Below are 23,223 nucleotides of genomic sequence, written 5' to 3' on the forward strand. Positions count from 1 at the left end.
CGCTGGGGGCGCGGCCGCGCTCGCCTCGCGGGGCCGGGAGCGGGCAGGCCCTGCCCTGAAGGGGCGAAGCGGCGGGGAGCGCGGGGGGTGGAGCCGGCCCGGTGGCCGCCCCGCGGCTCTCCCCAGCGCCCCCTCCCCGGACCCAGCCCGAGGCCGACGCAGGCCCCTGCCCATGCGGGGCGCCCCCGGCGGGGAGAGTCCTCGGGGCAGGGAGCAGCGCCAGGCAGCGGCGCCGGAGGGCGAGGAAGGAGGGACGGCGCTCAGCCGGGGCGGCCCGGACCCTCCCCGCCGCCCTTGCCGCCGCGGGCCGCCCCCGAAGTCCGCGCTCGGCCCCGCCGCCTGAACTAGGGCAGCGCCGCCGGGACCCCGACCCGGACGCCCTGCGCGCCCCGCTCTTCCGCGGCCTCCCGGTGCTTGGCGGCAGTCACGGCCAAGGTAAGAGCCCGGGGGGGGGGGGGGTCGGAGAGCCGCCGCGGGGGCGCCCTGCTGAGCGGCGCCCGACTAGTTCCCCGAACCTGTGGCTGCTACCCCCGCGAGGCACCCCCTCGGCCGCCTGGGCGCGCGGCCCCGGGCGGCTGGGGTGCAAGCCCGCGGGTCTCGGACGCCCCCACCGCCCGCTCCTAGGCACACGGCTGCCAGCCCGGAGCGCGGGGAGGACTTTCCCGTCCACACCGGGAGGGGGTGCGCCGCGGTCTCGCACCCTCCTGCCCCAGTCCCCGCAGCTTCTCAGCTTGGGCATCCGTACTTGGGGCGGGGGGGGGGGGGGACGACGACCTGCTGTGTGTTTCGCTGTCCCCCTTGGGTGATCCTCACCTGCCTATCCTGGTGTGATGCTCTGGAGAACTTTTCTTTGCTCCTGTTGTAGACAGTCGAGGCGATTTCGGGGGAGCAGCCACGGCTTCCAGGGCCCTCTCTGGGACAGAGTAGTTGGGTGGCAGCGATATCCGTAGAGAGGAAACCTAAGCAGAGTGGCCGTCCTGTTAGACAAAGCTGCTTACGATGAGTGATGAGTGTGCAGCGATCCAGCCATTCCCGTGAACGTCTCTGCCGCTGAAGGGTGGAGTGGCTGACTCCAAAGTTCGAGCATCCTTAAGTTATTTTGTTTATTACCTTCTTTAACATCTCAGTCCTACAAGGCTGTCCTTGCCACTTTGAAATTTATTAAACCTATGAGATTTCCCTGGAACAATCTGATTTTAAATGGGTCACTTAGGAGGGAACAGATTGTCTCTCCTACACTGAATCCATCCCCCGGGTGACCCTGTTTAATGGGGATGGATTTTTTTCTCGTCCCCGAGCCGGTGTACCTCGGTTGAGCAGGTTTCTGTTGAACTCCGAATCCGTGAATTTTGTCACTCAGTCCATTAAAATGATCTCCTGAGGGAGCAAAATAGCAGCTTACGTTTTCCGTGAATGTCACAGGAAGTTTTACAGGGTCTTATGTAAGTTCCCCAAGAGAGCACTCAGGCTCCCGCTTTCTTCTTGGGGGGTGAGGGTGGGGTGGCAGGTGCGGAGGTCACCTCACCAAAATGTGGCTCGGTCCCCTCTCTGACACAGGTGGAAACCCAAAGTGCTTATTCACTCCGTGGATGCAGTCACTTCAGGCTCATTTTTCTCCTTACCTCTCTCGCCTTGCCTCCCCAGGAGTCAGCTTCGGTAGACTTAAGACAAGGGAAGGTTCTAAATCAGGAAAGGAATAAGTGGTGTTTTCTTTTCTCATCTCTCACAAATGGGTGACATGAATGAATTACTCACGGGCATGAGTCCTCACTGGGGATTAAAAAAAAAATAAATAAACAACACCTGGCTTTAAGGTTTCACACATCTTAGTGTACCTTTATATTTCAAGAGTGTTTCACTTCAGTGAAAATTGTTTGAGGAGAACACACATTTATCGAGCCTGGCCCTGTTAATTCCATACCAGGAAGAAAACTAATTGGAGCAGAGAGGCAGAAGTCGTCAAGATTTAGATGTTAGTGGGTTTTCAAGTAGTGGCAAGGACAGGAAACAAATCCACCTAGTAAGATAGGTTTTCAGAGCAAAGATTGGATCACTCTGGAGAGGTCAGTCGTCCACTAACCAGTGTGGGTCCTTTTTCTTCACGTAGTGAAGCGTGTTGGCTTGTGGGTTAACTTTTTCCGTGTGAGGTAATGCAGATCACATTGTCTTTTAAACCAGAACTATAAGGGCCTTGGAAATGAAAGCACAAGGTTTTCGTCTCCTCATCTCCTCGTAGGTCCTGGAGGGCTTGCATCTCGACAGGATGTGGAGGTTCCTGAGCTGTGCTTTAATGTGGATGCGGAATGCAGGAGTGTCTCCATCCTTCAGCCACCTACAGTGGGACGACACTAGGGGGACTAGTTTTCTCTTCCACCACCAAGGAAGAAAACACAAGGACCCATGTTACAAAAGGCCGTGGTTTATCTTTAGGGCTCATGAGCTTGACTTTTTGGTACCTACTGTATGCTTGCATGAATGAGTGGATCCCAGATGCTTGAATGATGGGCCTCATCACATCTAAAGTGTCAGTCGGGCAAATCAGGACTGGCTAACTGCAAAGTTCTGAGTAAATGAGGGCTAGACATTTCAGGGGGACAGAACCTCCTGCAGGCTCCATCCTTTGGGCATGTAGGCCATGCTAACTTCTCCCCCAAAGGTTTGTAATCAGAACTGCCTTTTTTTGGTTTTGGACTGCACATCACCTGCAGTCTTCATAAAATCACATATAATCATCCATTCTAAATGGAGTCTAGAACCAACTCCGTCAAACTCCAAATTTCTCACCGTCATCCCTTAAAAACACATATGTTGTATTTACACACAGCTAACGTTTGACGGTGTGGTTTGCACTTTTGTCTCAGATGCTCTCTGCACTTCTAACAGCATTAAGTCATTAGCGTCTAGGTTTCTTCCAGTTGAATTGGAAGATAATTCTATTTTGCTGGAAAAAAAAAAAGAAAAGCCCCATTGCCCAGGCTTTCCTTACCTAGGTGGTATGTGTCTTATCATAGCCGACTCCAGCGGGGGGCAGACAGAAAAGGTGAGAGGCAGAGTCCAAGAAGAGGTTACCCGGTTCAGAATACTGGCACCAAAAAAGGGCAGATGTCCCCAAGATTTAAGTCTCACTGGATTCTAAAAGCCCCAGTTCAGCATATGGAATTAGATTCAGTGTTTGGAACCTGTGAACCTGCATGAGTTAGTTATTACATTTTCCTGAACTCAGGGTCTGGTAGGACCTGCATTTTTTTTTATCTTTTACCCATATGTGTAGTGCATATTTAGGTAGTTTGAAGGGAACTATTGTTGTGGTCTAAGGAGAATGGTCAGTATAAAGCTTTATTTCTGCTATTAAAGCTTTATAGATTGATTCTCATAGGCACAGTATAGCCAAGGGGTAAGAGATTGGAGCAGGAAAATACTATTAAATTTGCCACTGAGCATCAACTTGTGAAAACTGGTTCCAGAAAAGATATATACTGTCGTCCTAAGGCATGAATGAAGTCATGTGAATGTCAGGGACACCAGGTGGCAGAGGGAGAATAAGAAGTTGAGGTGGAATACTGGTCTACGGTAGGGTCTGTGAATGATGGGAAGGCATCTTGGAGCCAGAGTCGTCAGAGAGTAGGGAGCATGCAAGGTTGGGGGGAGGGATGAGTCAGTCGCAGGGGACTGCAAGCCCCAGGCCACCCTGCCACTGACACACTTGAGTCATACAGCCACCTCACAGAACCCACTAGTGCTGTTGAGGCTTTGCTACTGTCTTCCAGAACATTTGACATTGAGAGATACTCGGGTGCTCTGTTCCTCGCTGACCACATTGGCATTTGGAGGGCAGTAGGCAGCTCCATCATAAGTTAAATGTATTTCAGAAGATGTTCCTCCTTTTAACTCAACGAATAATAATTGAACATCTATTATGTGGCAGATGCCATGCTCTGCATGGGAGGCTACAAGAGGTTTCACATTTAGTTCAGGGAAGCAGAAGTCCAGAGGACCTTTCTCATGAGCGAAGTGCTGTTGTATAGGTTGGTGCAAAGGATGTGTGTTTACCAGAGGAGTAGAAGGAAGAGAGTCCCAGGTAGCAAGAATAGCGTGAAAACCTTGAAATCTGTCCCGTGTATGGAGAACAGTCATTAGTTAAGGTGGCCGGAAGATGTTCTGGGAGAGGGGAAGCCTGGTGGGAGAAGGGAGATAATTGGATAGGATTCTGAGCTGGGGACTAACTTCCTGCTACATGTCTTCAGATGGTGACAAGAATGGTGTCTGGATAAGATCCGAGAGTACTAGTTGATTATTCCACATTGTTAACAAAAACAGAAAAAGGGGTTTTCTGTTTTGTTCTTTATCCTTCTACATATAGCACTTTGCTTGTTCTTTAAAAAAAAAAAAAAAAACTGTTAGCAATGCAAATAAAGAAAGGGTCCCTTATCAACCATATAAGTCTGCCCTCTTGCGTACGAGAATTCCATCTGGGGCTTTCATTATGTGATCATGCAGCAGTGGGAGAAGTGACAGTGTTAGATGAGAGATGATATAGTATGGGGGAGCAAAGTCCTTCTCTGGGAGAACACATTCCATTTTGTCAGATCGGATTCCGGGTAGAGTTACGGCCACGTTTACACTAGAACAAGGTTCTCGTATTTGAGTCATTTCAGTTCTGGCCTCAACGTTCTTTGCTTTTGCAAAGGAAGAGTTTAATAATGAGAATGAGTGTGTGTATGTGTATGTGTGCCTGTGCGTACGTGTGTGTATGTGTGCGTGCATTGTGGGATGAAGAGACTGTATAGCGAAGAAGAAAAGCAATGATGTAACTGTCGGAGGATGATAGGGAGAAAGGAAAATCAGAGTTGCGGCAGTGAGTGAGCCCCAGGGGAAAATATATTTAGTTTTTTTTCAGAAATAGGAGCCAGACAGTGGAGGAAAAAGAAGGCTCTGTGTGTGTGTGTTCCTTGTATCATCTTTACCTGCATTAAGTGGGAAGCAGGGTGATTTAAGTAAAATCAGGAGATCTGGGCCTAGTCTTGCATCATCTGTTGCTAACTTGCTGTGTGACATTGGAATATTGCATGACCTTTCTGGGCTGCAAGTGTTGTCTCTATACTTGAGTTCTTTACCTTGCAACTGGGAATTTAGGGCCCAGAGAGGGAATGGGTTTGCCTGAGTTAGTGGCAAAGCTCTGACTACTTAGGATTTCTAGCTCTGAAATGGGAAGAGGCCTGTGACCAGTTCAAAGGTATACTCTACCTTGAAATATAAAACACAGGTAGGCAATGCTGAAGAAATGAAGCATGAAGTCTTGGCTGTGTTGCTTGTATTTCTCTGATCTCTCTCTAATATGTTGGGCTATTCACGCATAAGCAGCCAAACTTGCCCGCTAACTTCTTAAATAATAGGAAAACAAGTTGGTTTTGATGTTACCTATTCTTTGAGAACTACTTGAGAACTAAGTATGTTGTGATAAAAAGCAATGCTGAAAATTTTGATTTTTTTTTTTCTTCCAGTTGTCTCTTGGGGATTTGGCAAAGCCTGTACTCTAACGTGGAAAAGGGAACCCTTTCATTTGGTCCAGGGTTGGGGGAGCAGTTTACTTTGTAGGGCAAGCTCTTGGGTGAGTCTGAACGGAGGGATGTTTGGAAGAAAAATGAATGCAGAAAAGCAATCCTGTAGATGTATAAGTTGGGGGAAAAAGAAAATCAATTTAATTTTATGCCTGCACATTTGTGTTCTAGGAAGAAGGGTGCTCACTACTCAGGCATTGATCTGGCTATAGAGGGCAGTGCTTATTGGAAAGAGGAGATCTGAAGTGAGTGCACCGTAAATCTGAGGGTTTATTTATTTATTTATTTATTTATTTATTTATTTATTTATTTATTTTTACGTTCTTATTTCAGTATGGAAGTTAAGTCTAGAAGTGCCCTATTTTAGCAGAATTTGGCTTATAAAATCTGATTTTAAAGGCAAACACGTTAAGTAATTGGGGTACAAAGATTTTTATTTTACAAAAGGGATTCATAAAAGGACCTTTTTAAATTGCTAGTTCCTTTATTGTATTTCAAATTATTTGGTTAAGGCAATCATGATGGATGCTTTTGGGAGCCTCATCTGTCACATGAAACCAAGGATATTTTTTAATACAAACTTTTCAAATGTTTTAACAAATAATTCCACAGGTTAACCTGCCAAGGACCCTAATACGGAACTGTATTACTGGAAAAAGTCTGGTAGTTGTATCGCCTTTCATAACCACTAACCAGCAGCTGGTGTTCTCTCACTCACCCACTTACTTGGGGGCAGATTTACTTGTTTAACTGCTCTTCTTCTGGAGATAGCAGTCATAATGACCCACCTGCGTGAGTTCCTCAACCTCCTGCATTGAGGTTCTACCTCTGAGACTATATCAAGAACAGAGGTGGTTTAAAAAGTAAATTAGGTCATGGGATGCCTGAGTGGCTCAATTGGTTAAGCATCTGCCTTCAGCTCAGGTCCTGATCTCAGGGTCCTGAGATCGAGTCCCAAGTCTCTTGGGCTCCCTGCTCAGCAGAGGGTCTGCTTCTCCCTCTGCCCCTCCCCACCGCTCCTGCTCTCTCTCTCTCTCTCTCTCTCTCTCAAATAAATAAAGAAAATCTTTTAAAAAAAACATTAAAAAAATTAAATTTGGTAAGAGTTTCTAGGACTCTGAGTTTTCATTATTGCAGACATGGAATTAATTGGCTTCTGCCTAGGTATACGGGAGAGGTGATAAATGTAGGAAATGTATAGAATCATGCTTGCCTCTTGGCTCTTGCTTTGCAGCAACTGCAATATCTAGGGCTTTTGGGGGTTTTTGTTCCTTTATCTCTTATGAAAGTTTCTGGAAAGGAACTTGTTCTAGGAATGAAATAAAATGTAAGGTGTTTGAGGCTCCAGAGGTAATTTGGGGGCATCCTGGCATTGTAGATAATCACAGGCCGGGGCTAGACTGGAAAGTGCCATATTCCCGGTAATTTTAGCCTCTCTTGTCACATTATGGGGTTGTGCTCTGGACGGGTGACAAATGAAGATGGAGATGGAGCCCTGACTACCGGGAGAGGTCTGCTCATCATAGAGTCATTTTTTGAAGTACCAAGGCCAATTGGGAAGACAGGGCTTGCTCATCTTTCCACGGAAGCAGAATTTGGGAGGATTTATGGCAGAAGTGGGCATGTGGGAATTTCTTTCTTTTTTTAAATTAAAATTCAGCAGGGAATCCTGGGCTCTCTAGTATGATTCTGTGGTTAGGGCTTGCCTGGGATACCTTGGTCACCTGTTTATTATTGAGGAAGGTTAATGTGTCGGTGCCTCCTGGGGAAAACCCGCTCGCCCCTTCTGCTCCTAGAACAGTTGCGTAGACCCTTGATACGCCAGCACTGTGTGTGCACCAGCCTCCTTGACTGTTGTCAGCTCTCATCTGGGAGGAATGGCATTTCCTGGTTGTCTCAGGAGCCAAGAGGGGTGCAGGCAGAGTAATCAGCAGAGTAGGGCTTTCCCCCTCCTGCAGGCCTCGTGCCCAGAGCTTAGTAGTTCTGCACGAAATGAGTAGTGTGTCCTGTGTCCTCATGGAACAATTTGTTTGATGAGTGAACAAGCGGTCATGTTTTCAGTGCTGCGGTGGGGAGGTGCCAGGGAAGGAGGGCGAGTGAATACCAGCAGACGCACAGACTCGAGGCCTCTCCAGGAAGATGTTATTTTAAAAATGTGAAGGACATTTCAGGTCAGCAAAATGAATTCTCTTAGGGGTCATTGTTGTGGTTCAAACACTGATGGCTTTGTAACAAGGCAAGGGGAGTGCAGTACTGGAATGTGTGGCGGCTTTCCTTTGCTCTCACTTTGTGGGGATTTTGACTTTTCTGGCACCAGACGAATGGGCGTGCCCTAAAGCCTGTCAAATGCACATGCCAGGTGGCCTGGAAAATGCTGGAGAAGCGTGGATTGTTGCTGATGCTGTTTCCAGTGCTGGGGAGGGAATTATGGAGTGTGTGGGGGTGTGGAGCTGGGGCGTGTGGCTCCCTCTGAGGAGGAGGAGTGGGGGGCACTTGGGACAGCTGGAGCCCTCTGTCTCCATGGGAAGACCTTTCCACTGCCATCTTGGTATCTCTTTGCCTTTCTCTGTTTTCATGAATCACTCCCTGCTTGGCTTTTCCATGTCGGAAGTTCTCTGCACCAGGAGCAGAGCTTCAGGGTGGGGACCCCACCAGGGTGGGGAAAGACCTTGGACCCCATCCGACCAACACCTTCCTTTCATAGCTGTGGCTGCTAAGGCCAGAGAGATAAAGAGAATGATCCTGAGGGGAGGCAGGACCAGAGCCCCAGCTTTCCGGCCTCCCCAGTGGCCCTAGGCTCTGTCCTCTCACACCTGTGACTTCTAGGTGTCTGTCTTCAGCCCCTTCCCTTTGTCGTTCTGCATCATCTGTTCCACACCCAAAAGCGTGTTCCTCAAGTGCCTCCTTGGTGCCAGGCTCCCTTTCATTGGATCTTTCCGTGTCATTTCAGCCTGACAGCACCCTATATGTGGTGGGCACTCTTACCCACTTGGGGTATGGAAACTGAGGTTGCTCAGGTCACACAGCTGTGAAGCCTGGGGCCAGGACTCAGCTCAGCCTGCTGTCTCAGTGCTTACCTTGTCCTGGCTTCCCCGCCTGTCTACACTCGCTGTTTGCCCCGGGACTTTGCAGGTCTTCTCTAGTCCTGGCCTATTGGCTGTTGCCTAAAAATGCCCCTTGTTTTCCCCACTTGGGCCTATTACTGCTTCTCCCTTTGCTGGATCAGACTCCTCCTTCCTCCCTCCTTTCTCTGTCCGGTCAAAATCTTTCCTGTCAATAGGCCCCGGGCGGGCACCCTGTCTATCCTTGATGGCATTCCCTTCACTCATTCGACGTCCACTCACTGCCTGAGCCAACACTCCTCAGACAGCATTCACTAAACACCTGTGATGTGCAGGTCTTGGCTTGACATTGGGAGACGGAGGTGAGATCACCTGCTATCATCAGTAGCCTTGTCTTGGTGAGGGAGGCAAGTGGTAATGAAAGCGCGAACGAAGGACAGTGGGCACAGTGTGCTGGGTAGCATTATATTATGCTTGAGAGAGTCAAAGAAGAGAGTATTCGATCTGGATCTTGGTGAATAGGAGATGGAAGAATGACGTGGGAGGAGGCATTGCTCCCAAATGCCGACAACTGTGCGTGGCCTCTTCTGCTTGGCCTCGTCCGTGTCCAGATACTTTCCTTATTCCCCCACTTGAGTGTCAGCTCCTTAGGCACTGTGGCCTGGTTAGCGCATCCATGTACCTATGGGTATGTCTTGCTAGCACTTAGGAATCCTAAACAATCATTTATGAAATTAAATTGAAAGCCTGCTGTCCTTGCCCTCGAGAAACATAGTTGGAGAGATTTAAAGAATGTGTGATAAGTTAAGCAACAATAGAAGATTCAAACGACTGGTTGAGAGCAAGAATAGAAACTGCAGCAGTACATACAGTTAATGGTTGTGGATTATTGAAGCTGGATGGGAACTCAGAGGTGGGAGTTTACTTTAGCTGCTTAAACTCAGGAGGTGGGGTTTGAGCTGGGTCTTTGGATGCAGGATAGTTATAAATCTGAATAGAAGAATTACAGGGAGGTCAAGGGGCCAGGTTAGGTCCACAGGTACATATTTCTGGGTTACAGGATAAGCCAGCTTGGGTTTCTGTTAGCAGGGAGCCGGAGATGAGCTTGGCAAGCTGGGTTGGGGGCCATGGGCTCTCGGAAGGCAGGGTGGCTTTTGATCAGGAGACTGATGTATTAAAAGCTCTGTTTTAGGAAGATGAGCCCAGGAACAGGATTGGGGTCACTTTGGAGTAGGGAAAGAGGAAGCTGGGAGGCCACTGAACAGGCTTTTTTGCCATAGTTCATACATGGAGTTTTGGAGACCACAGGGCTAGAGCTGGTACGGTTGGGGATGGAAGCCAAGAGGAGCTTTTGAGCTTTTCTCCGATCCCAATCATTGGTACCGAAGTCTGAGATGCCCACTGGAAAGCAGCCTTGTTGAAATAAAGTTTACTTGTGAAAGTAACAGCAATTCTTAAAGTAGCGCTTTCTTCCTCAGCTGGGTAGAGCATGGGGATGGGGCTTGGGTGAAAATGTGCTTTCCAGCGCTTCTTGTTTGTTTGTTTGTTTTTTTTTCCACATGAGCCCAAGGTTATAGAACAACCTTATTCCTAGCCTTGGATGACACCCAATAACAGAGAATTCTTTTCCTCATGAGTGGTTCCTAAAGCAGCTGTCGTGGGCCGAGAGGAAAACGACTGGAGCTCTGACATCTGGGCTCCCAATCTACCGTAAAAGTGAAGCTGTGCTGTGCTTCCCTCACCACTGGTGTGTTTCTGTGCCTGAGGAAGGCCTTGCTGGGAGATGACAAGAATTGCAGAGGTTTCAGAATTTCAGAGGAGGCCATTCTGGATAACAGAGTTTTTCAAATAGGCTCGCAAGGCTCTCTCATAGATAAGAGAGCCTTTATTTTTAATCTGTAAAGAAAAGGGCTTTTCTTGAATGTTCTGTGTATTTACCCTCACAGGCTTACTCTTGGCCACTGGAAAACTTCCAATTTTCTTATCAGGACCTGTAAAGCTTGTTAGGAACTGGCCCCTGCCTCTCTCTGCAGCCACATCTCCCCCTCCCTCTGCTTCATGCATCTGCAGCCCCTACCTCTTTCCCCTCCCTGCCCCCACTCCCCACACCTGCCAACCTGTGCACAGAGCTCTTCTGCATGATGGGCTCTCTCTCTATCTACTTAGGACCCCTCTGTTTCTCCCTGAGTGCCTCCCTGCCATTTCCCTTGCTGGCCTCTGCTCCTGCACTTTCTGTGCTGTGTTCCCAGGTCTCCAAGCTGGCTGCCTGGCCAGAGTGTGCGAGCCTTTCAGTAAAGAGCACGTCTGAGGACTGGGGGATCCTCAGTGCTTTACCACGTTGCCTGGACCTTGCTGTGTGTTCCATGCGGTGGCAGTGCTGGATATTTTGGATTTCATTTGCCGTCCAGGTGTAATAACAGCTCTTCCTTGCTGAACGTTGAGGATTCCAGAGTGCGTGTGTGTGTGTGCACATGGGCTTCTCAAGGTATTCTTGAAGGACCTGCATGTCCCTGCTGCTTCCCTTGTCCTGTTGGGTGTAGCTGTGTTGCCACCACCCTCACCACACCCTCTTCTCTCTGCTGCCCTAACTTTGCATTTCTCTGCTTTCCCCATTTTCTCTGATCTTCAGCCTCCTCTTTCTTCTCCTCTTGGGCGTTTTAAAACCCTGACGAAGAAGGTCAGCTCTTTTCCGCAAGCCGCAGGAGGCCTTGTCTTCAAGTGTTTGATTCTTTCTGGCTGTGCTGTTGGTCCCGAGGTGCTGGATGGAGTCTTTGACCATGGTTTCTGTTTACCAGGCTTAACACCATCTGACATCCTTTGTAGAGAACCAGTTGCAGAGTGGCACTTGTGGTTGATGGAGAGATTATGAGATAGTGATGGGGCTGCAGAGGTTGGATGAACTTGTGGGGAAGCTCAGCCCCAGTGCTCAAAGACGCTTCCCTGGATAACCAGTGTGTTTCTGTTGGCTATCTAGGATTGCTGCTAGTATTTGTGAGGTCCATCTGGGTTTTTATCACGCTGCCCTTGTAAGCCAGACACTGGTGCTGCACAAATAGGTTTGCTTAGCGAATCACAGAAGAGTGATAGATGAACCCTGGGCTTATCAGAGGGCGTGTGTGATCCAGGCCCCAACAACATTTTATAAACTTGCAGTTGGCACGGCATTGGTTTCATGGTCCATGAAGCCCTGCTGCTTTTCCAGTGGTAGTCTGACTTAATACACACCGAGGGATGCTTTCTCTGGCTCTTACTTATTGACATTTTCCTTTTTCTTCTGCTTGGATTTATCCATAACTCCTGTTGAAACAGCATTTTTGAGCTCATTAAATCTGTTAATGTGTGTGTAATGCTTAGGACAGAGCTATATACAGAAAGCGCTCGGTAAGTATTAGCTATTGTAATTGTGTTATTATTTAGAGCTTACCCACATTTTCTCTCCTCTCCCTCACTCCGGGCTCCTCACTCCTGGCTTCTGGTGGTTGCACTTAGTAAACTAAGGAAACCAATGGCCCTAGGGGCAGAGGACGAGGCTACAGGCTTTGTCTTTGCAGCCCTGTCCAGAGATCTCAGAAAGCTTACAGAGGCCCTGAAGGTAACCACCAACCCTCTCATCACCTGAGGCCATTTTCCCTGAACTCTCTGTCCACCTGGCTCCTTTCTCTCATTGGAAATTTGTGCTCTGATTGGAAAAGGAGATGGGAGCCAATGAATGGTATAGGGGAGGACTCTTAGCAAGTTGTGCTTCAGAGTATTTAAAATAACAGTAACAGTAATAATGGTGATAACAAATGATAGCAATCATCCTTGAGTCCCTCTTCTGTGCTTAGGAGATATGCTTTCCATGCATGAAGCCTTCTGATTCTCACTGCAACCCTCTCCTCTGTGCAGTTCATATTACCTATGGGGAACCTGAGGTGCAGAGATGTGGTTTTTACCCAAGTGCAAAGCCAGAGACTGAATACCAGGTCTGCCCATAGAACATTTCCTCTTAATCTCTGTCCTGTGATCCACTAGCCCAGGTGCCTTGACACCTGGGGATACATGAATGAAGCCTTTCCATAGAGTGTGCAGGTGTGGATGGTTTTAAGGGAATAAATTTTCAGATTTTTCAGCCTTGCATATGGACTCTTCCCTAAAATTAATTGGACTGAGACCATTCCTCCCAGGTCCATGGATCATCCTTCCATTTTCCCAGGCACCCCTCATCCCCCTTTATAAAAGCACATTTCTCACCCAACACCAATCTCCCTCTGATGCACTGCTCTTGAGTATCAAACCTATCAAGGGGCCATTACATTCCAAACAGAGTAACTGTTGGAAGTGGGTGGGTGGGAACCTTCTGCTAATGTGCGCATTTTGCCACAGGGCGCCCCTTTGTACCTTCTCTCGCCTGTTTACACTTGGGGTTAGAAACAGGACATCTGGGCCCCTTTGTGCTAAGGAATGATATAAATTTTTCAGCTCTCAAAAAAATGTAATTTGCTCCTGAATTTTTAAAATGAATGATAGGTCTCAGATGGTTAGATTCTGTTTAAAAATGTGATGGGAAAGTTTTATTTTAAAGTGTTACTGTTTATAATGTGCTGGGAATTCTGTCCTTAGAAATGAGTTTATGATGAAAACTTCAGACGTCAGCCTAAAAATAGGCAAAGTGGTGCAAGTTTTTCAAATTTCAAGAATTCAGAAAAAGCGCAATAATTGTACTCTACTTCCCCCTAAGATACTGAAGTTTGGAGCAGACTGTCCTTTGGTTAGTTTCTGCCATGGACCCTTAGGCACCTAAATATTATATTTTTTTTTTCCTTAGAATTTCAGGGACATCAGTATCTCCGAAAGCTCATATTTGCAGTCCTGATTAGGCACCCTTGAAATTATATGGGTTTTAGTCAAATGTAACCACACTTGAAATTTTGATGAAACTTTCATATGTGGAGTGAGACATCTGATTGTATATAGCAGAGTGCTCCAGTGAGGACTGTTTCTCCTCCTGGGGTAGAAACCTCATTCACACTGATGTTAAGGGGTGGGGGAGAAGAGGACTTTTGCTGCTCAAGTAACTGAAAAGTAGAGGGAAGCATCAGGTGGTGCTGGATCCAGTCCTTGAGAAGTCATTGATCTGTCTCTTGGCTCTGTTCTCTTGGGTGTCGGCTTCATTCTCAAGCAGTGTCCGCATCAGGGGGCAGGACAGTCCTCAGCCTTACGTCCTACCCACCACCTCATTGCCTCTGAGGGAGAGCATCTCTTCCCTGGTAGAATTGGTGGAAGTCTTGGTCATCCTCTGGTTAGAAGGGTTGAGACCACAGTCCTGGAGTGGGTTGGGGACAAAGCAATGAGTTCTGTTTGAAATGCTCGGAGAGTGGGGAGGGAGTGGTTCCTAAGAGAAGCTGGGCAGACAGAGACCCTCAAATGCTCAGTGGGAAGATTAGCCTGAAGATCTTATGATGCTATCAAACCGACCACAAATGCCTTCACCAAAACCCCTTTATTCTCCTGGGTAGGCTTCCCACTGGCCAACACTTTGACTGATATTCAGATACTCATCTGCCCAGTGACACAGTGACGTTAGTGGTACCTTCTCTCCCTGCTTTGGTGATTTCAGGACATCTAAGGAAATGGTCCCAAATCCCCGATGTAGAGTATTTTGTGATTTATTTTTTTTTTAATGACCATTACTTCTGTGTGTGGGCTGCTATAACAAAGGACCACAGATGCGGGTGTGTGTGTGTGTGGCGGGGCTTACACAACACATTTATTACCCCACAGGTCTAGAGGCTAAGCGTCCAAGATCAAGGTCTCAGCAGGGTTGTTTCTTCAGAGGCTTCTCTCCAATGGCTGTTGTTTCCCTGTGTCTTCACATGGTCCCTCTTTATCTGTGTTGTCCCAGTCTCCTCTTAAAAGGACACCAGTCCTACTGGATTAGGGCCTCGCCCTCCCTAATCACCTCATTTAACCTTATCATCTCTTTAAAGCCCTGTTTCCAAATACAGCCACATTCTGGGGTATCGGAGGTTAAGACTTAGACCTATGAATTTGGTGGGTTGAGAGGGAGACACAGTTCAACCCGTAACACCGTCAGTTGCTGCAACTCTGTGAATGGGTTCTATTTCGAAAAATAATATTAACGTACCCACCTTGTTTAAAACACAGATTAGTAACAGGTTCAACTATGCGAATGCAGACTCACCATGGCAGGGTGGTAAGTTTGACTCAGTTTGCTATTTGGGTATGCTTTTCCCATTAACAGGTGTAGAGGGAAGGCAGCTTATAGGTGAGGACTGGTCGTGGGTTTGTCAAAAATGCTTGGGATCTGGACCTTTGGCTTCCTTCACTCCAGCTGCCACTGTTGTTCTGGTTCCAGTAACAACTTCCTGGACATTCCCCGAGGGTAGACTTTGGTTGTGAAATAAGTTTTAGGAATTTTTAGGGAGTGGGCAGGAGGCTGCCCTGAGGCAGGATTTTTCCATTAGCCCAATAGCTGGTGGTCAAAGCCAGTTTCTTTTTACTCTTTCCCTTGGAGCTGGTGGATCATTTGACCTTGATCCCTGTTGGTGTCCGGCCTGTGTGTAGAAGAGAATCTCAACATCCCGTATTTTGTGTCTGAGGACACAAGGTTCACAAGTGAGGGGTTTTATGAGTCAACTTGCCCAGGTCCCTAAAGGGCTGCTGTTGTAACAGAAATTGCTTTGCATCCCCACGCAGGGCTCATCTTTAAACTCCGCAGATGACAAGCCTGCCTCAGATTCTCCTTGCTGAGCGGTTGTCACTGTTCTCCCTCCTGCGCTAATTACTGTTTTAACACGGCTCGGGTGTCCGTTGTCTGGTCTGCCTGCGTTTGTAGTGGAACATCCCTGCTGAAAGATGTGGGGAGGAGGCAGCCGCTTGTCAGATTGTAGTTTCTTGGTGTCCAAATCCCAAAAATGCCCCACTGAGACTTTGCTTACCTACGATCCTGAGCTCTCCCTCCTGAGTGCTTTGGAAAGCCCTCTGCTGTGGGATATGGTCGAAGCATAGGTATGTCCCTGGGAGGAGGGTGAAGTTTTGAAAAATCCATCCACAGGGTAGCACCCCTTCGTATGCCAGTGTGGATTGCCGTAACTGATTTCGAGATTGCCTTTATGGGAAGCAGATCACAGTCCCCAAGAGACAAGGACACAGGAGGTGGAAGTTTTGACTGACAGCCCGGTTTCTTGTTGGATGTGCCTTGGCTAGCTCAGCCTTGGGTAAGCGGCCTACTGTCTCCGTACGGGGCTTTCTGTCACTGCCGTCACAAAGTACCAGCTGGCTGGCCTCAAGCAATGGGAGTATATTGTCGCACAGTTCTGGAGGCTTCACGTCCAGAGTCCAGCCATCTCAGGGTGTCAGCTGGGCCAGGCTCTCTCTGATGACTCTAGGGGAGAGTCTTTCCTTGCCTCTTCCAGCTTCTGGGTTTTGCCTGGACAGTTACTGGGCAGTCCTTGGCTGTTGCCGTTCTGTCCACACGGCGGCCTGCTCTCTGTGTGTTGACACATTGTCTGACCTCTGTGCATAGCTCAGTGTCCAAATTTCCCGTTTTGTAAGGACACCAGTCATATTGCACTGGGGCTCACCCTCGTGACCTCATTTTAACTGGAATATTCTCTAAAGACCCTGTTTCCAAATACAGTCACATTCTGAGGTCCCAGGGGTTGGGACTTCAACTTCTCTTTTTGGGAGGATACAACTCAGCCCCCAACTCCCTGAGCTTTAGTTTTCCTCCTCACAAGTTCTGTTAACTGTTCCCACTTGTAGCATAAGTTTCAAACATGATCATGTCAGAGAGCTCTCTAGAAAATATATCCCCTGAGTGATGGAGGCAGAATGCCTATTGGATGTTAGATGTGTTTTATTCTTAGTTTCTGGTACCTACTCAGCATTTGGACCTGGCACATGACATGCTCTGTGTGATTTTTCAATTAAAAGTCTTTGGGGAGTGTGAATGTGTGATCCGAGCTGCGCATTTGCTGAAACCTGGAGCACGTTGGCAGCAGACTCGCAAGGGGAGCGCTGCCCCAAGGGTGGAGCAGCCTCAGAGACTGCTATCACCTGCCTTGTCCTGACGCACTGGCCACTCGGCCGCTCGCTGCTGCCCTGCGGGACAGTTTGGATATAAATCCTCAGATTCCCATCCCGGCTCTTGAATCTTCCATGGAGTGCATGGGAATGTGTGGTAGCTTTATTGGTTTGTTTTCATAAGTTGTATTTTGATATTCAAAAGAGGTTCACTGGGGCAGAGGCTAAGAATGTTTTCAGAGTGTTTCTCTTTTGCCTTGTCTTAGTAACTTCCAGTGGTAAGAAAAACAAAAGCTACAAAACAAACACACTGAAGACAACCCTGAAAACCCTCACCTCCCAGACATTGAAAGGATTTGGAGTCTTTAACTCCTTTTTGTATAGGCTTATGTGTATATGTTTCTGTCTGAAGGCATGTACATCCAGATATTTCCTTGGAGGTGCTCAAGCTGGGCTGAGATCTCACTTCTCCATTAAGTAAGTCTTGACGTTGTTCCCATGTACTGGATGGGTGTTTCCAGGGGCTGCCGGTCAGCAATGTGGCTTTGCTGTGTTTCCATCCTCCTTCCTTCCTTCCTTTTGCTTTCCTTTGCTTTCCTTCCTCCATCATGCAGGGAGCATGCATCATCTGTGTGTCGGGCACTGTGCTGGGCACGGGCTTGAGGAGGACGAGACGTGAGGCCCTGCCCGCATGGAGGCTCGTTCTGGATGGCCTGCGCTTCCTTGAGCCTGGGATGCGTCGTCTCCCTGCTCTCTGTCCTCTTTGCACGCAGAGCGACTTCCTTTGACACTTGGCACCTGCATTTGAGGCTAAAAGCTACCATATATCTAACTCCACTTGGTATTTATTGGGTTGTTACACCAAATTTTGCAAAGCCAAAGGCACCGCTTGGTTAGAAGGAATTCTCTCTCTCAGTCCCAGGAGGCTGCTCATTGGGCTTTGATGATCCGTAAAACCCAGCTCCGTTTCTAACAACGAGAGAGCTTGTAACTTTTTTGCCCTTTCTGAATTTAAGTCCTTTATAGAGTATTCTGAGAGTTGGGCACTGTCAGACAGATTTTATGTCATGACTCTCGGATGGGTGACGATGTCCTGGGATTAATTTTGTTATATGGCTGTCTTCATGTAGTGCCACCCTTGGAAGCATTAGATTGTGAGAAGTGTTCTTTTCATGGCAATATTTAGATGTGGTCATTGAAATGGGAATTCCTGGAAGGACCCTTGGCGTCCCCACGCTGCGTGCAGGGGTTGACAGCCATCTTGCAGAAGAGTCGAGAGCATTTGTTGCCTTGTTCTCTTCCAATGGGGAAGACCATAAATAGGTCCTGCTGTGGGGAGCTGGCCCAGCCGCTTTTATCTTCCCGGCCTCCTGTCCACTTCCTGCTGGACAGAATCGAGAGACGACTTACTTGTTTAAGGGATCTGTAGTGAACTGTCCTGGAAAATAACTCCTCAGAGAAGAAGGTGCAGGAGGAAAGGTTTCTACGTGGATGGGAGAAGAAACCAACCAGTGGGAGGTGTCTTGGAGAGTTGCACAGTGGGTTGTTTTTTTTTAATTTTTAAAATTTTTTTAATTTTTAATTTTTTAAAGATTTTATTTATTCATGATAGACAGAGAGAGAGAGAGAGAGGCAGAGACATAGGCAGAGGGAGAAGCAGGCTCCATGCAGGGAGCCCGACGTGGGACTTGATTCCAGGATCTCCAGGATCACGCCCTGGGCCGAAGACAGGTGCTGAACCACTGAGCCACCCCGGGATCCCCTGGGTTGGTTTTATCTTAAGATGACTCTTGTAATGATCTTGTTAAGAGAGAGGAGGAATTAAATATAACTACTATTATCTGGCTTAAAGTTCTTCACCATCCCTCTGTGTCTTATAGAGATGCAGACTCTTTTGGGCTCCAAAAGAGTAGACTAACTGGTTTATTTGACAGATGATGAGACTTCAGCCTGGGAGGTCAAAGGGACCTGTCCAACGTCACACCAACTTGATGGTGAAACCCTGGTCCCCTGACTTCCATCCTCTTTGGCTGCCTCCCCCCCAGCCCAGGCTACCTTCCACATGATTCGATGGCTTTTTAAAAAGACAAAGGCTGTTATTGGTCAAGTGCCTGCCCCCCCCCCCCCCCCCCATCTGCCAGAGAACTGGCCTGGCCCTCCTGGTAATGGTTGGGTAACTTTTGGGTTGTAACGGCCATGGCCACATCGATGCTGGAAGGAATAATAGCAGGGCTGGGTCTTGTTTTATTTATTTTTTTTAAGCGGGGTCTCATTGCTACGATTATTGAATGCATCTTTTAAAGATGAATATAAAACAGCTACCCTCCCAAGCAAATCATAAAACAAATTATGCCCTTGCCACCCAGAACTACAGAGAAACAGCAGGCTCTTGGTGGCACAGAGAGTAATGGCTGCAATATTAAAACAATGATGAGAAAACCAGGATCCGATAGCTGGAAGGCAGGGAGGAGAACAGTCCCTTAATCCCCCAGGGATAATGGGTCTCAACGACAGGTCCCTGTGATTTATTGTGCTTAATGGACTTGTTTTTATTTGTCCCCTTCAACACAGAGCTTTGTCACTGAAGAGATTTGATAATGGCCTGTTTGCAGTCACTTAGACTCTGTAATAAAGCGCTACATTTTTGGCTGTCTGGAGATCCACTGCTTCATTGGCATTCCCCCTCCGATTTCACCTTCCCTGGGATGGAGTGAGATAAGGACTTCTTTGCAGCCCTTGTGCATTCCCATCATGCCCCCCAGGCCGCTTGGTGGCCCAGCGGGCCTGGCCTGCCTTCTGCTCTCTTCTTGTGCTACTTTGGGGCAGCAGGAAGGAACCCTTTATTCTGCCCATAATAACAAATCCTGAGGACTTTGTTTTCATGAACCATCAATGAGAGTTTACTGCTTGCAGCTTTTGGGGCAAGCAAAAAAAAAAAAGAGAGAGAGAGAGAGAGAGAGAGAGAGAGAGAGAAGTAGATGTGGGAGGTTTTCAGAAAGAACAGGCTTGACCTAAAGGCTGCAGGTGTTCTGATCGAGGTGTCCTGCCCCTTTACAAAGATGTGTCTCATTCATTCCTTTTGCGTAAGTCACCCTGAGGTTTCATTTCAGCTTCCTCCTGGGTTCTGGGGAAAGGGAGCTCCTCAAAGGACTGCCCTCCTTCCTGCAAAACTGCCCCTCACCTGCTAAGGTTTGGGCAGAGAATTCCCAAAGCAGGAGATAGAGGGAAATGCCTAGAAAAGAGACTTCCAAGTCTCTTCCAATCCTGAGTTTCCTCTCTTGGAGGACCTTTCCTGGTGCCCTGTTAACAGGTCTGGTCAGTGGGGAAGGCGCTCTGCTGTGTGGCAGCCACACTTGGCCTCTGGGGCAGTGTTGGGAGAGACTCTCTTTCACTGTGAGCATTTCTGAACACCAGGAAGGGACCAAGTATCTAATTATAGGAAGCTCAAACAGAAAAAGACTCCTTTAATATGCAGAATGATCTGCAAGAGTCAGGAGTACAGAAGGTTTGGTACAGGGGTGGTCAGCATCCTGGGCACCTCTGGGTGGGGTGCTCCCCTGTAGGTGGGGTGCTGCAAAAAAACAGTTTAGTTTGCACATTCTAGCAGGGTGACAGCATCATTAAGGGTGAAGTGGTGCTGACAGTGTTATGTTGCTCTTGGGTATTTAGGATTCCACTCATATGAGGTACCTGGGGGAGTCACATTCATAGAGATAGAAAGCATGGTGGTTGCTGGGGCCTGGGGAGAGAGGTGAAGGGGCAGTTAGTCCTCAATGGTTGCAGAGTTCCAGTTTGGGAAGATGAAAAAAGCTCTGGAGATAGATGGTATTGACGGTGGCCCAACCGTGGGGATATATTTAATTTCACCAAACTTTACCCTTAAACATGGCTGCAGTGGTCAATTTTATCAGGTGCATTTTACCACAGTGGAAGAAAAAAGGGTTTCTCTTTGACCCCACCTGCCGACGTTCATGCTCTTGTATGACCCCTTGCTCACCGTGTGGATGGGGCCTGGGCCTTGTTGTAAGCCACAGAATACAGCAGGGGTGATGGGGTGTTGCTTCTGTGATTAGGTTCGCCTGCTGACTTGCTGTGGAGGTGCTCCTGGTTGGCTTGGTGAAGTCAGCATGCTGGGGAAACCTATGTGGCTAGGAGCTGTGCGGTGACCCTTAGCACACAGCCAGCAAGGAGCCTAGCCCTGCAGTCCTACTGCACAAGGACTTGGGTGAGCCTGGAGGGAGGTCTCCCCCAGAGCCTCCACAGGAGGACACCCCCTGGATAACTTGACTGCAGCCTTGCCTGTCTCTAAGCAGAGGACCCAGCTAAGCCATGGTCAGACTCCTGAGCCGCAGGGACCATGAGATAATAAGTGTGTGCTGTTTCAAGCCCCCAACCAGGTGGTAATTTGTTGCACTGCACTAGATAACTAACACAGAGCCTCATGAGAGACTTTGTCTGGATTTATCCCATTCTAGTTTTCCCTCCACCTGGTCAACCTCAGGCCTCCATCTTCCCTTCCTGTCCACTGGGAGTATGCAGACTGTCTGTCTTCTGTTTGTGTTCAGTTATATTCGTTGTTAGAGCCCCTTCATCCTTATGCTTCCTTCCTACTCTTCTCTGGTTTGTGGTTTCAGGGGTGGGACACATTCCCAGTTGGCGAGAAGAAGAGTAGTTTTCAGGGTGATGATGGACTTCGTCAGAGACTCAGGTGTACTAACTCACCCACCTGTGCAGGTGGGCCCTTTTCCTCATCCCTCACCTGCTTGCTCACTGGCAGTAGCTTAGCTGGATCTTGCCTCACTCAGGTACTGTGCTCATTATACAAGATGCAGGTAATCAGATTTTCTAGGGTTGCTCTGATTTCAAATATTCTGCTCCCATTCATTGTCCCCCATAAACCATGAAACTGTCCCAGAGACTCTGCTTTGGCATCTCAACTCTTTTTGGACTGGCTCCCTTGCAGTAAATTAGTAAGAGCCACTGCTGTTTTTTGAGCACCTGCTGTATGTCAGACCCTTGATTGATGATTCCCCTTGTGTCTTCCCATCAGCCCTGGGGGGGGGGGGTGGCCGTCATGATGCCTGATTTACACAGAAGCACGCCAAGATGCAGTGGGGTTTATTTTCTTGTCCAAGGTCACATGGAGAGCATGTGTGGCCAAACCAGGATTAGAACTCTGAAACTGTCCTCTGTCCTCTCACTCGTCTGGGCTCACTGCCTCGGAAGAGGACCGGAGGTATTCTTGCCAGGTCCTGTGTCCCAGTTTTGCTTGGAAAATAGGGTTGCTGCACACAGGCCACCTGGAGGTTCCTGATAATTTCTTCCTGGTGGACCACAGTGGGACAATGTGGGGTAGAGGGCACAGCTGAACCCTCAAGCTCAGATAGGGAGGGAGACCAGGTGGTCAGGCGTGGAGGTTCCAGTTAGCCTTGGCAGCCCTGGTGGGCAGAATGAGGAGTCCAACGTGGTTCCCAGCCTTGGCTCTAAGTTATAGTCATCTGGGCTGTAAGTTGGATAACATCTACTGATGCCTGGGCCCCACCTCCAGAAATTTTGATTCAACTGGTTCGGGGTGCCACTTGGGCATGGGGGCATCTAAAACTCCCCAGGAGATTAGCACATGGAGGGCCTCCATGTAGCAGGAGGTCAAGTGGACGGAAGCTAAGGGTGGGGGCATATCCCAAACACCACCACACTCGCCCCTCCCCATTTAGTGACAGACTCTGTTTATGGCCTTGGCCTTGTGGAGTCCAGGCCCACGGGATTGGCTTCTAGGAGCCCAGTTTGAGAACCCAGTGAGGCAGGCTCATAGTTTGCTATGGATTCCATGGGTCTTAGCACCGTACTGCATCTTTAGTGCCATCAACTCATTCCTACTCAATGCACAGTGAAGGGGACAGAAAGGTTGGGATCCACACCCCAAAGGCCTTATGAAGTCAGCTTCTGTGCCTGCATGGACTGCTTCTTGTTCTTGCCTAGAATGAGTGGTTAAAGCTGGGCTGTGCCATTTCCCCCTGTAGCTGGTGTGCCTTTTGATGAGCGATACTAAGATTGTAGTCATTTTGTGGATAGGACCTGAGGTTTGGTCTGCTGGAGCGAGTGGCGTGATGAGTTACCCATCGTGGGTGCTGTGTACAGACAGCTTCAGCTGGCGATTGCTTCAAAAGGCTTTTGAGGACGCCTGGGTGGCTCATCAGTTGAGCATCTGCCTTTGGCCCAGAGCGTGATCCTGGGGTCCTGGTATTGAGTCCCACATCGGGCTCCCTGCAGGGAGACTGCTTCTCCCTCTGCCTGTGTCTCTGCCTCTCTCTATGTGTCTCTCATGAATAAATAAATAAAAACTTAAAAAAAAAAAAAAAAGCTTTTGAGAGTTGAAGCCCAGAGAGCCTGAGGTCTGTTGTGTAAGTGACACCCTTGGTGATTTTTGCCCTGTATTTGTAACTGGTGTCAACAACACCCCACTGCTTTCTGTACCCCACTCTGTTTTTTCTTACGTGTGGCGTCACTGTTGTTAATACACTGCGTGATGTACTTGAATGTAAGCTGACGGCGGCAGGCATTTCTCTCCCTTATGT

General features: G+C 48.4%; 1 protein-coding gene across 1 annotated transcript in view; it reads left to right on the forward strand.

Annotated features, from left to right (window-relative positions):
- Positions 1-312: 312 nt before the first annotated feature.
- Positions 313-23,223, forward strand: part of LARGE1 (LARGE xylosyl- and glucuronyltransferase 1) — a 526,275-nt gene continuing 503,364 nt past the window's right edge. The window contains exon 1 of the mRNA XM_038550745.1: positions 313-435. The gene's annotated coding sequence lies outside the window, so the exon portion shown is untranslated. The remainder of the gene's footprint in view (positions 436-23,223) is intronic.

This window comes from Canis lupus, chromosome 10 (genome assembly GCF_011100685.1).
Source record: "Canis lupus familiaris isolate Mischka breed German Shepherd chromosome 10, alternate assembly UU_Cfam_GSD_1.0, whole genome shotgun sequence".
In the NCBI taxonomy this organism is placed as follows: Eukaryota; Metazoa; Chordata; class Mammalia; order Carnivora; family Canidae; genus Canis; species Canis lupus.